This window comes from Lycium ferocissimum, unplaced genomic scaffold (assembly GCF_029784015.1).
Source record: "Lycium ferocissimum isolate CSIRO_LF1 unplaced genomic scaffold, AGI_CSIRO_Lferr_CH_V1 ctg14592, whole genome shotgun sequence".
Lineage (NCBI taxonomy): Eukaryota > Viridiplantae > Streptophyta > Magnoliopsida > Solanales > Solanaceae > Lycium > Lycium ferocissimum.
Window position 1 is genome coordinate 4,579 of NW_026715540.1, and position 11,854 is coordinate 16,432.

Sequence of the window (11,854 nt, forward strand, 5' to 3'; positions counted from 1 at the left end):
TCAGTACTGCTTTGTACTTTTAGAATATATTGCCTCTATACCCTCCGTTCTTAGTCACTCATTGCTGGCCTTCTCTTCTTTTCACGACAATTCTGTTTACGGTTCCCGCAATTTCTTTTAGATTCCTGGGAAAATTTTGGCAAGGTTTCTCTTGTAAACATAACAATCCCAAACCTGCACGTAGCCCAAAAAAACATGTCCCATGACTTAATAGGACATATATCGGGACACACATAATACGCAACTCAGCAACACAAGATCACTTACCATTAAAGGATATAAATAATAGAGCTTGTCTCATAAGTTATGCCTGCACACTCAGTCTAGAATTCAAATATATATATATATATATATATATATATATATATATATATATATATATATATATATATATATATATATACATACACATATTACTATATATCACACACCGCCAATCAACTTACTTGTAAATCACGATTCTGGCTATCACTAGGTCACGAACAAATATAGTCATCTCAATTTGTTGGGTTGGCTCAGATCTTTCACCTCAACACAATAATCACATTGGGAGTAATATATATGCGTAAGACCCGAATCAATCGACGCATACATATCATAAGAGATTACCGAAAATATACCGGGACAATATGTAAGGATACTCAAGATCCGTCGCCTACCTAAATGCATACATGGTGGGTCGGGATCCACTCGTGACCGGGCATTTCGCCTTGATCTCTATTACCACTTTCTTTCTTATCTACGGCCTCCGCCTAGGAGTAGTACCGATGATGCAGAAGAGCCGCCATCACTCCCGTAGACCGAACCTTATCTTTACCACGTAGCGATGGAAAATCGCGCCTAAAATCGTCCGGGCCGAGCACAGCATAACAAACATTCGAACCCAAGCGGCACGAACCTAATGTAACTTCCTGCATTGACTACATCGTGGCACAGGTGATCTCATCTGGCTCGAATCACCTCTATTCCGAGAATTAGGAATCTGAGACTCTGGGGCGGCCTAGAATTAGAAGATCCATCAAGCACGGGTCCAAGAAACTGTGGAGACGCGCTAGTTGTCGAGCGAGCTGACTGCCCGGAGAATTGTTGTCTCGGAGCCCCCCTAAACTCCTGATCAAACCCTGGAGAATTAACTCTCTTTCTCCGACCCCTATTACCGTGGCTCACATCCTGCCGCTGAGCTTGAGCGACTACTAACTGAGTCAGTAAAATAATGGCCTATCTCATCTCTTGGCCCGAGGCATCTGGAGGAGGGACTGGGGGTGCGGGAGCTAAAATTGAGTCTCCCTTCCGATCCTCTAAAGTGGGCGAGGCACGGGAAAACCGAGATAATGGCCTTATTTTGGGGTTCACTCTTCTCTATATCCGCAGATGGCCCCCGTTCCAGCCCATCCGCAATCACCGCCTTGCCCTTCCGGGCCGGTGGTTAAAAGAGCTTTTCCTTTCATCAACTTTGTCGAAATCGTAAACGCACCATTAGGGAGGGGAAAATCTTATAACATGGCTCTATAGCACGATCTGGTAAGAAGAAGAATGGTCATTTTTCCTAAATGCCCTGTAGCCTCCTGTTTGTTAGTGTGGCGCGCAACACACCATAAACAAGACTCTACTAGACACGGCTCGTAGACGCTTCCTAGGACTGAACTGCTCTAATACCACTTTTGTCACGACCTGACTGGGGGCCATGATTGGTACCCGGGGCTAACCACCGAGCACCACTCATACCATTACCTATGGTATTCATTAAGTGTTTATTCATTAATCTTACACTCAAGTTATAGGAAAAACCATTTCTTTCACTTCGAAACATAACTACTTTTATATACATAAGCCCTTCGGCTATCAAAATAATATACATACGATAAGGACATCGTGAGACCATACTGCCCACACGTACGCATCTACGAGCCTCTACTAGAGTACTAGACATATGGACGGGACAGGACCTCGTCGTGCCCAAAACATATATGTGCACAAAATAATAAATCAATGGCACCTCCGGAACAATGAAGTGCCCTCGAAGTCTACTAGTGGCTCCTATGAATCTGGGTCGCCTCCCTGTCTACCTGTGGGCATGAACACAGCGTCCAAAGAAAACGGAGGTCGGTATGAACATTGTACTAGGTATGTAAGGCATCAACAACAATAATAAAACATAATAGGAGCATAAGGGATAGCATAAGATAAAAAAGAACTCGTTCATTTCTCATAATACCTTTTTGAACATTCGCCATACATACTTACCCCTTTATTCCTCTAAAGCTACACTTGTTACATCCACATGCTTACATATGCAATTATTTACAATGCAGTACAACCACGTACCCGGCCATATAGTGTTATACCCCGTACTTTGTACGTTGGAATATTCTAAGTTGGTTGCGACAAGTTATGGACAAGACTTTTAATTTTCGGTTTTGTTGATTTTCATTTTAATGCACAAGTTGCATATTCATCTTTTCATTGGCATGGAATGTTAAGGGTAAATTTGGAATAAGGAAAATTTGGGGTTAAAAGTGAATTATGAAAAGTTAAGCATTTCATGAGAATTTGGGGCTAGAAGTGAAAATTTGGAAACTAGTATTTCATGAAAATGGCCATATGTGGCCATGTGTGAGATGTGGGCCATAGGGCCACTTGTGCAAATTATATATGGTGAAAAAAGATGATAATTAAATCATCTTCATCATTTTATCTCTTAGAAAGTTCAAGAAAAATGGAGAGAGAGCAAGAGAGAGGGTCGGCCATGAGGGGCAAAAATTCAAGATCAAGAAGTGATCAAGAAAAAATATTTTCTTCAAGCAAACCTACTAATTGAAGGGTGCTTATTAACGTGGAAGTGTTGTTGGAAGCGATAGACCACTCGTTTTCATTATTCACCACCTTAGGCAAGTTGTAAAGTTGAAGAAGAAAAGGTGAGTTTTAATCGTATTTTATGTGTTATGGATGGTTTATATGTGTTGTAGTATGCTAAAATGAATGAAATTCATGAAAATATGGATGTTAAAGTTGGTAGTGAATATTGAAGTTTGGTAGTGTGTTGTGTGTGTTGTGTAGAAATGGTGAATTAATTGTATGTAGCATGTTTTGAGTGTTGTTATAGTGTGTGGAAATGGATGGAAATCATGAAAATTTGGAGTGTGGATGTTGGCCGTATAAAGATAGGGGCTGATTTTGGTAAGTTATGGCGAATTGATTTTTACTTAGTATTTTGGTTGTTGTTGTCATGGATTATGTGATGAGAATGAAGGTATTGAATGATTCGAGTTGAAGTTGTAATTGTTGTGTTGTGGCCGTGTATGTGTGGTGTAAGGTAGAAGTGAAGAACTAATTTCATTTGGTATGTTTAGGATGTTGTGTTGTAGATTCTATGTTGTAAAATGAAGGCTTAATGGTTCAAAGTGAAGTTGAAATCATGTGGGCTGTTTTGGAACCTAATGTGATCTTAATATGGTTTCTTGTATTTTTGAGATCAATGTTGTTAAAGTATGGATTGTTAGTATGGTTTATGAATTTGGAAGAAAAGAAATGTGTTGTTGATATTTCTTTGGACTTGGAAGGTTTCGGGTTGCCTTATGTTTTGGTTGAGTTGTTTTGAATAATTTTGTGGATTGTTGGAAATGTTATTGAATATTGTTTGAATGAGCTTGGATTAGTATTTGAATATGTGTTGGGTTGATTATATATGTTGATTTGAACGTATGTTGTCGAATTATATGGAAAAGAATTGCTAATATTAGAATGCGTTTTGAATTGGTGGTTGATGTTGTTTATATGGTTATTGGTATTGTTGTTGAAGAATTGGCGAGTTAAATTCTCGGGGTGTTGAATTTACGGAAATGCTGCCCAAATTTCTGTAAATAAAGTGCGAGTTTAAAATGGGATTCCGAGGTGCCTATGACTAATGTTTGGTGTCTAATGACGTGTTGTAGATTTTGAGAAGCCGAGACTTGAGTTTTGATTAGCTTAGGAAGCAATCAAGGTATGTAAAGCTTACCTTTCCTTCTTTTGGCATGTCTTAGATATGGCTAGGTTGTGATATGTTATGAGCTTCGGGGTAATTCTATTCTTAAAAATCCGAGCACGTTTATGAGTCGTATTTGCTTTTGATGTTGGCATCTTATATGGTCAAGCTATGGTTTATACGTCTTTTGTATGACTAAGTTTTAAAAGTTGCATAAAAGTTTGGTTTTTAAAAGAGTTTTGTTCCTAAATGATTCGAAAACTACGAAAGTCCGTAACTTTCACGGACGAGAACCGGATCGCTTCGATATGCTCAAAAATGATTCTATGACGTATGATGACTTAAATTTTTATGGGCGGGCCCGACTTGAGTCGACACCCCTCCGTGGGCCCCGCGACTTTCCTTATGTACTTTTGATGATTTTTGAAAGGATATGATATGACTATTATTCCGATTTCAAGTACGATCAGTTTACTTATCTTTTGAGTTTGTAATAATGATTCGATAACATATGATGACTATGATTTTCGTAGGTGGGCCCGGATTGGGTTGACGCTCGTCCGTGGGTCCCGCGATCTTCTTCTGTATAATTCTGATGGCTTTTGAAAGAATTTAATATGACTACCTTTCCGACCCCCGAGTATGATTATATATTTGTCTGTCGAGTCCGAAATAATGATTCGTATACTTATGATTTCGATACGTAACTATGGGTTTTGAAGTTCGGTTTGGTATGTTTCCGAGTGATATTCGGAAGAAAGTCCGATTTGACTACTGTTTTGGCTTATAAATAACAGTCTGTTTGATTACTCTATTGAGTCTTTGTGAATGTTTGGCATTACATATGATTTCCTACGATTCTGCTCGTGCATTCTGTTATTACCTCTTTCGCCGAGTCCCGGGCCGGTTATTATCGTGCGCACAATCTGAAGTATGATGTGATTCCGAAGTATGATGTGATTCCGAAGTATGATGTGATATGCGATATTGACCGCTGGACTTTTGACCGCGGTATGTGATATGTGATATTGACCGCTGGACTTTTGACCGCGGTATGTGATATGTGATATTGCCCGCTGGACATTTGACCGCGGGCTGCGACATTGACCGCTGGACTTTTGACCGCGGTATGTCGATTTCGAGACATGAAATCTTCTGGAGTATGATGTGTTATGGCGCCGAGAAAAGGGCGACCATGTTCGTCCGCCGGATCCCATTGTGGACCGTATGTGTTATGTGATATGGTATGCGATGATTTGATGATATGATAATCTGATATGATATGATATACGATGATATGATGTGATATATGATTATTATGTTATATATGGATCGGGCCGTACGTTCCTCGGCATTCGGTTAATGTCAGCTCATATGATATGTTTGATTTTCCGTATATACGAGACAGAAATGTTTTTCAAAAGAAAGCGAAGCATTTTGACATTCGATTATCCTATTTGTCTTTCGAACCCCTTATGTATGATTTGTATGTCGATGTAAGTACTTTGGTATTCGGGTTATTATGCTCACTTTCTCGTACTCCCGACTTCGGTTATGATTTCGCTTTCGTATTTTCTCGCTTTGCATACTCGTACATATTCCATACCGACCCCTTTTCTTCGGGGTCGCGTTTCATGCCACGCGGTACCCAAGATGAGCAGTGATGTTAGCGAGAAGATGTTCGCCTGGATGGGCGAGCTCCATTTCCTCGAGTGCCGCCGATGTCGAATGCTTTTGTATGGTATCCGGAGTTATGTTAGAGACTTTGCGTACGTTGTCGTGTGTGTGATACGTCGGTTTTGTAAGCGGCTACGTAAGCCGATGTATTATTATGCATTATACTGCGATTTGTTTTGTAATCGGCTATGTAAGCCGATATATCGTACGCATTATGTTACGTATTTGCTATGACTACGATTTTATTTGAAAAAGACGAAAAGTATGATGTTTTTTTGAAAATTTTCCTTCTGCAATTTGACACGTTCTGCGGGCCCAGTATGATTATGTGTATTACGAAAGTCTGCGGGTTCGCTCGGCCCTAGGTAAGGGTCGGGTGCCCATCACTCCCTATCGGATTAAGGGTGTGACATATAGGCTCGATTTCATCCGCACTCGGCCCTCCCAAGACTAGTTAATATCCGTACTCGGCCCTCCCGGGACTCGATGCTATCCGTACTCGGCCCTCTCGGGACTCGATGCTATCCGTACTCGGCCCTTTCGGGACTCGATGCTATCCGTACTCGGCCCTTCCGGGACTCGATGCTATCCGTACTCGGCCCTTCCGGGACTCGATGCTATCCATACATACATACATATACATAAAAATACATAATGAAATCAACATCATCCTTAGCATTACCATACATCTATCATTAAAGCATACATTAGGACATTGAAGGCAACTATGACGATGTCGAGGTGACATAAGGTCGTGGACCCCCGATTACATTATGGAGTAATCATAATCGTCATATCTCACCTTGAAGGGAATAACGTTTTAAGGTGAGTGTACATAGGAAAAAATCAATGGATCCATACTTAGAATCAATAACTTCATGGGCATCATATCTCGCTTTAGGATTCTTTAAACTTAAACTCCTCATCATCATCCATTATCATACTCGTGTCTTATCTCTTTTCTTCATCCTATACATATGTAGCTCCATATGGTCATAAACTCATAATTTCCATTATGCAGGAAGATCATGGGAAAGTGGGAAGATTCATGCCATAGGAGGCATGCATTAGAAAGAAAGGACTAGCATCATAAGGTGGGTCTAGCAACAATGAATAATATCAGAGAATCGTATGAAGGTCATTAGCTTCGTAATAATATCGTATCATGAGCTTTAGGGTCTCTAGACTTGGGCTCATCATCATATTCATAACACATTTCTTAACTTTATCTCATGAGAGCTCTTTATAACGTAGACTCATCATTTCCGGTATATACATATATGTAGAGAAGTCGTAGAAAGGTAGGAAGATTCATACCATAGAGTCATGCCTTAGAAAGAAAGGACTAGCCTTACATACCTCTTTCATTTAACAATTCTATCGCTTGATTGTTCTCCTTCGATGCTCGTGTTTCTACCTTCAAGAAAGTTCGCATCAGCATTAGCTAATCGATTATAAGACGTGCCTACTAAAGCTAGAGAAAATCAGGCAGCATCTCCTTTGTTTATACAACTTTCCCCACATTCCATATCAACTCCCAAACATCCATAACAACATTCACTATATTATAAGCAACAATCATTATTCATCTACATTATCCACATTTTACAATTTCACTTCAATTCCTCCATGATCATGGTCATAGTTCACCATTACGTTCCCTCACATATAATGCTTATCCCATGTTCTAAATGTCATTCATAACATACTTACAATTGCAACATATCAATAATCATGACTCAATCCAAGCTACTACTCAAAAGTGACACTATTCCCACATTCATGACCCATTTTCTATACTCTTTTACAATCCAAGTGTTTCAACTTCTCAATACCTTAAACAACATGATAATACCATAAAACTTACCTTAGATAGTGTAGGAGTAAGCCTTGAGTGGAAATACTTCTCTTGCACCAAAACCCTAGTTCACTTCCATATGAATTTCTTGGCTTCGATGAACTTCAATGTTTTTCATACACTTGATTCTTGTTGGTTTGATGAAGTTGATCATAAATTTCTCTGGGATTCTTGTATGGGAAGTGTGGAGAGTGTTCTAGAGAGTTCTTGAGGTGAGGAGAGGGAAATGAGAAGGTGGGAAATGAAAATAATGAATTTGGGTCCCTTATTTAAAACTCAAAAAGCTGTCCCGACACATTTATACACATACGGTCCGTACAATTTATACGGTCCGTATGTGCGATCGTATAATGTTTCAGGTGGAGGCTCTTCTCTGGACAGGTTATATGGCCATACATACGGCCCGTATCTTTTGTACGGTCTGTATAGTGGACCGTACAATCCATTGTTTTTTCGAATCTCGTTCCCGTCGACTCGTTTGATCCCCAATCCTTATGGAACCTTCTTAACACTTGTTTAACACCTCATTAACAATCTAAGGGATGTTATAGCTCTTCTCCAAAATATCATTAAGTTATCAATAATTCGTTACTCATAAATCCTTTCCGATACATAACGTATACCTCGCCTTCTCTTGGCCAACTTTCTCGTCTAACCTCGAATGTCTTTGAAATCATAATTAGGGTCATCAAATGTCATTCCTTACTTATTGAAATATCATATACTTCGTGCTCTTCGTTAGCCTATTCACTGTGCATCAATGGAAAAAAATTTGAGGTGTAACAGTTGGTCACTCTTCGTTAAGATTTATTCATAAAACAACCATCAGCTGCATTGTTAGCAACTGATTGCATCACTAGATCCAACCCTCGGTAGAAATTCTCCATTAATATGTTCTCCGAAAATCCATGATTCAGAATCTTTTGCAAATACTCTTTGAATCTCTCCCAAGCTTCATATAACTGTTCCCCCGGTCGCTGCTTAAATTCATAGATCTTGTCACGAATCCAGCCTTCTTACTAGGAGGGTACCATTTCTTGAGAAAACACACGCATCTCTCGCCCATGTTGTAATAGAATTTCGGCGTACGGCCTTTCTCGAACCATGCTCTTGCATCTCCAACTAAGTAATATTTGAATAACGTCAGCCGAATAGCATCTTTTGAAACGTTGTTTTGGAAGTGATTCGCACACATTTCCACAAAATTATGCAAATGACGATGAGGGTCATTCTCGATAGAGTTTCGAACGTAGCACTCAAGCTTCAACAACTGGTATAAAGAGGAGTCAATGTTTACGCTTGCAGCTCCAACTCGAGGATGAACAATTGCAGACGCATAGTCCTCCTCTAGAATAAGATCGGCGAAAACATTCTCTTCATCTGATTCATTCACCTGATTATTCAATTGATTCCCCTGGTTACCAGCACGTTGGTTTTGCTGATTCTGATTCATGTTCACCCGGTTTACAAGGAATAGCAAACAAGGTGTGATGGAATAAGCAAAAGACTTCAATCAAAGCAATCACTATTTAGTAATTTCAAAACCGTATTCCCCGGCAACGGCGCCAAAATTTGATACGCTCAAATTACACCTATTAATGGTATAACGCGGATGTTTCGCGGATGTTGTCAAATATAGTAAACCAACGAGGTTTGGGTCGAATCCCATAGGGAATATGGTGTGAAAAGGTTACTAAAGTTGTAGGATCCTTAATTTAGGTCTAATGTCTTAATCCGATGATTTTGGTAAAAGTTGGTTGTTTAGGACTAATGGCTAACTAATTTCTTTGAATGTGTAATTTAGGATAAAAGAAACCAAGGTTGTGTCCCCTTTAGATGAGGTGTATGATCATGGGTATTGATCTTGATATACTTCTAATGGATTGCTATATGAATGCCTTAACCTCTATGTGAATCTCTACTATTTCCCAATAAATAAAGATTATTTCTTTCTATGATTTTCCCAAATATAAGAAAGTGATATGAAGAACGGTTAACTATGCCAAGTAAATTCTTCTTATTCCTAAGTGAATTTACTAAACAAAGTTTAAAGTTTTGAGTTCTTGTTATTTATTCTTATCAACCCTAATTATTTTCCCAAATAACTCAAGGTTTATGGCTTTAATCACTGCTTGCAACCATTAATTATGAATGAAGAATGAAGAATAAATAAACCCTAACAATCCAGTATGCATATATCAATCACAAATCCAATCAGAAAACACCCATCATTAGGTTAACAACCCTAGTAAGGATATTTAGCTACTCATAGAAGAAGAACAATTAGAAATAATTGAGATCATAATGCTTACGAATTGATTGCTTGGTATTGAGGAGAAATTAATTGCAATTGTTTGTAATCCAAAAGACTTCCAAAACTATGAATATTTAGTGCTAAGAAGAATAAAAACTGAAATCTGATGTTCCTCGTACAAGAAACCTATATCAGGTATTTATAAGACCCTAAGTAGTGAGAAGTGAAAAGACAAAATTGCCCGTCAGGTCCATTCTACGGACCGTAAAACTATTATGCGGACCATCAATTTGTCGCCCTTCAACCGTCAAACAGTCTCTTGCGTTTTTCTACGATACACTTTGACGGACCGTCAAATGTTATGCGGTCCGTATAATTGTTCCGCAGGATGGACCTTCGGTGAACTGCTTACTGTGACCATTATACGGTATATTTGACGCTCCGCAGAAAGTTCTGCGGGCCATCTAATTACTCCGTAAAATTGCCTCTTCAGTGATTTGTTATTTTCTCCACTTCTTTCCGCATTTTCACCTACTTCTCCAACTTTTGCCATCAAAACACTTAATACTTGAAATCCAATAAAAAACACGTAAAATCACATAGACTTGCTTAAAAACAATTAAAACTTATAGCCGAAAAGCATCGATTGTGGCATAAAATCACGCCACATCAAGTGGCACCCACACAAATCCCCTAGTGGCGAACAATCTACTTAACCAACCATCCAAACCATTATCAACTTACTTAGCTAATTTTAAAGCATTCAAGGATATACCAAGTATAAATATCTCCAAAAGTCTAGTCATGCCATAAATAAATAAAATCTGCGGAAGTCTAAACTATTACAACCCCAAAATCCGAAAGTCATCGTACAAGGACTCTAACATAACTGTCTAAGAAAGAACCACTGTCTAGAAATATCATAAATGACTGAAATGAAATAGAAATCTAAAATAGGAAAGATCTTCAGGCGGCCTGGCATGGATAATAGCTCACCCTCGAATCTGTCGGAAACTGGGCTTAAGCTAAATATGAGGTCTCGTGGAAGTCTCTAGATCACAATCTGCACTCAAAAGAATGCACTAAGGTAGTATCAGTACAAACACTATGTATCGGTAGATATCATAAGGCTGACTAAGATTAGTATCATGCATACAATCACAAAATCAATAAAATAGATAGATAGCCACAACAGCCCATAATCTCAAGAACTATCAACAGAATCATCCAACACCCAAATATCAGCCAACACAGGGATAAGGTAAATCTACACACATAGAAATCAATAAGAATAACCCGACCCACGTAATCACCAAACACAATCGTAAAACACAAATCATCTCAGCTATGTCACATATCCGTACACACATGCTAAATGGTAGTGTTTGACCCATTAGCCATGACCTGCAGGGGACCCATGGTGTCCATATACCCTCGCTCTGAAATCTTACCTTGGATCACGAGCCTTTAACTTAGGCCATATCCTCACCCCCTGTCAAATATGCCTTTCATCTTTGTAATATCTTTCTTATCAAAAGGTATTTCTGTTCCGCAAACAAACAAGGAATGGGAACAATCAACAAATCAATATCAGGGAACGCAAGTCACTATGTCATAAGTCATATAAAGACTCAACAATCTACACCTGAATAAGGTAATTCTCCAAGTCAACAAGAAGAGTATTTATGAACTCCTTTTTTATCATTTCATATCAGTTCATCACATAATTAATCAATCAATATCAAAATCTAGGAATTACTAACCACACTTTATGTCAGAAGCCCTAATCATGCTTCTTCTATCAATTTCGTAATACATACAATCAACTAATCAAAGTCTAACTCAAATAGACCGTAACCTACCTGAAAGCCGAACTGGAACAAAGCAGAGACTCTACAATAGCTTTTCCCTTTCGCAAAGCTTCCGCACGTTCAAAGTCTAGAAATATAATGCTATATGAGAATTCGAATCATCTACTCCAACAATTGGGAAAAGAACCCAACTGTAATCTACCCTTTTCAATTGGGTCAACTATCACTAAGCGTGAATTCATCATAATATCAACCCCAATTATCATATTCTATCCATTCATGGGTTTTCT

The 11,854-nt window shown here is 38.8% G+C and overlaps 1 non-coding gene across 1 annotated transcript; it reads left to right on the plus strand.

Annotated features, from left to right (window-relative positions):
* The first annotated feature begins 8,402 nt into the window (after positions 1 to 8,402).
* LOC132042308 (small nucleolar RNA R71) lies at positions 8,403 to 8,506 on the plus strand. The gene has a single exon (XR_009411425.1). It is a non-coding gene; the product is annotated as a small nucleolar RNA R71 (small nucleolar RNA).
* Positions 8,507 to 11,854: the final 3,348 nt, after the last annotated feature.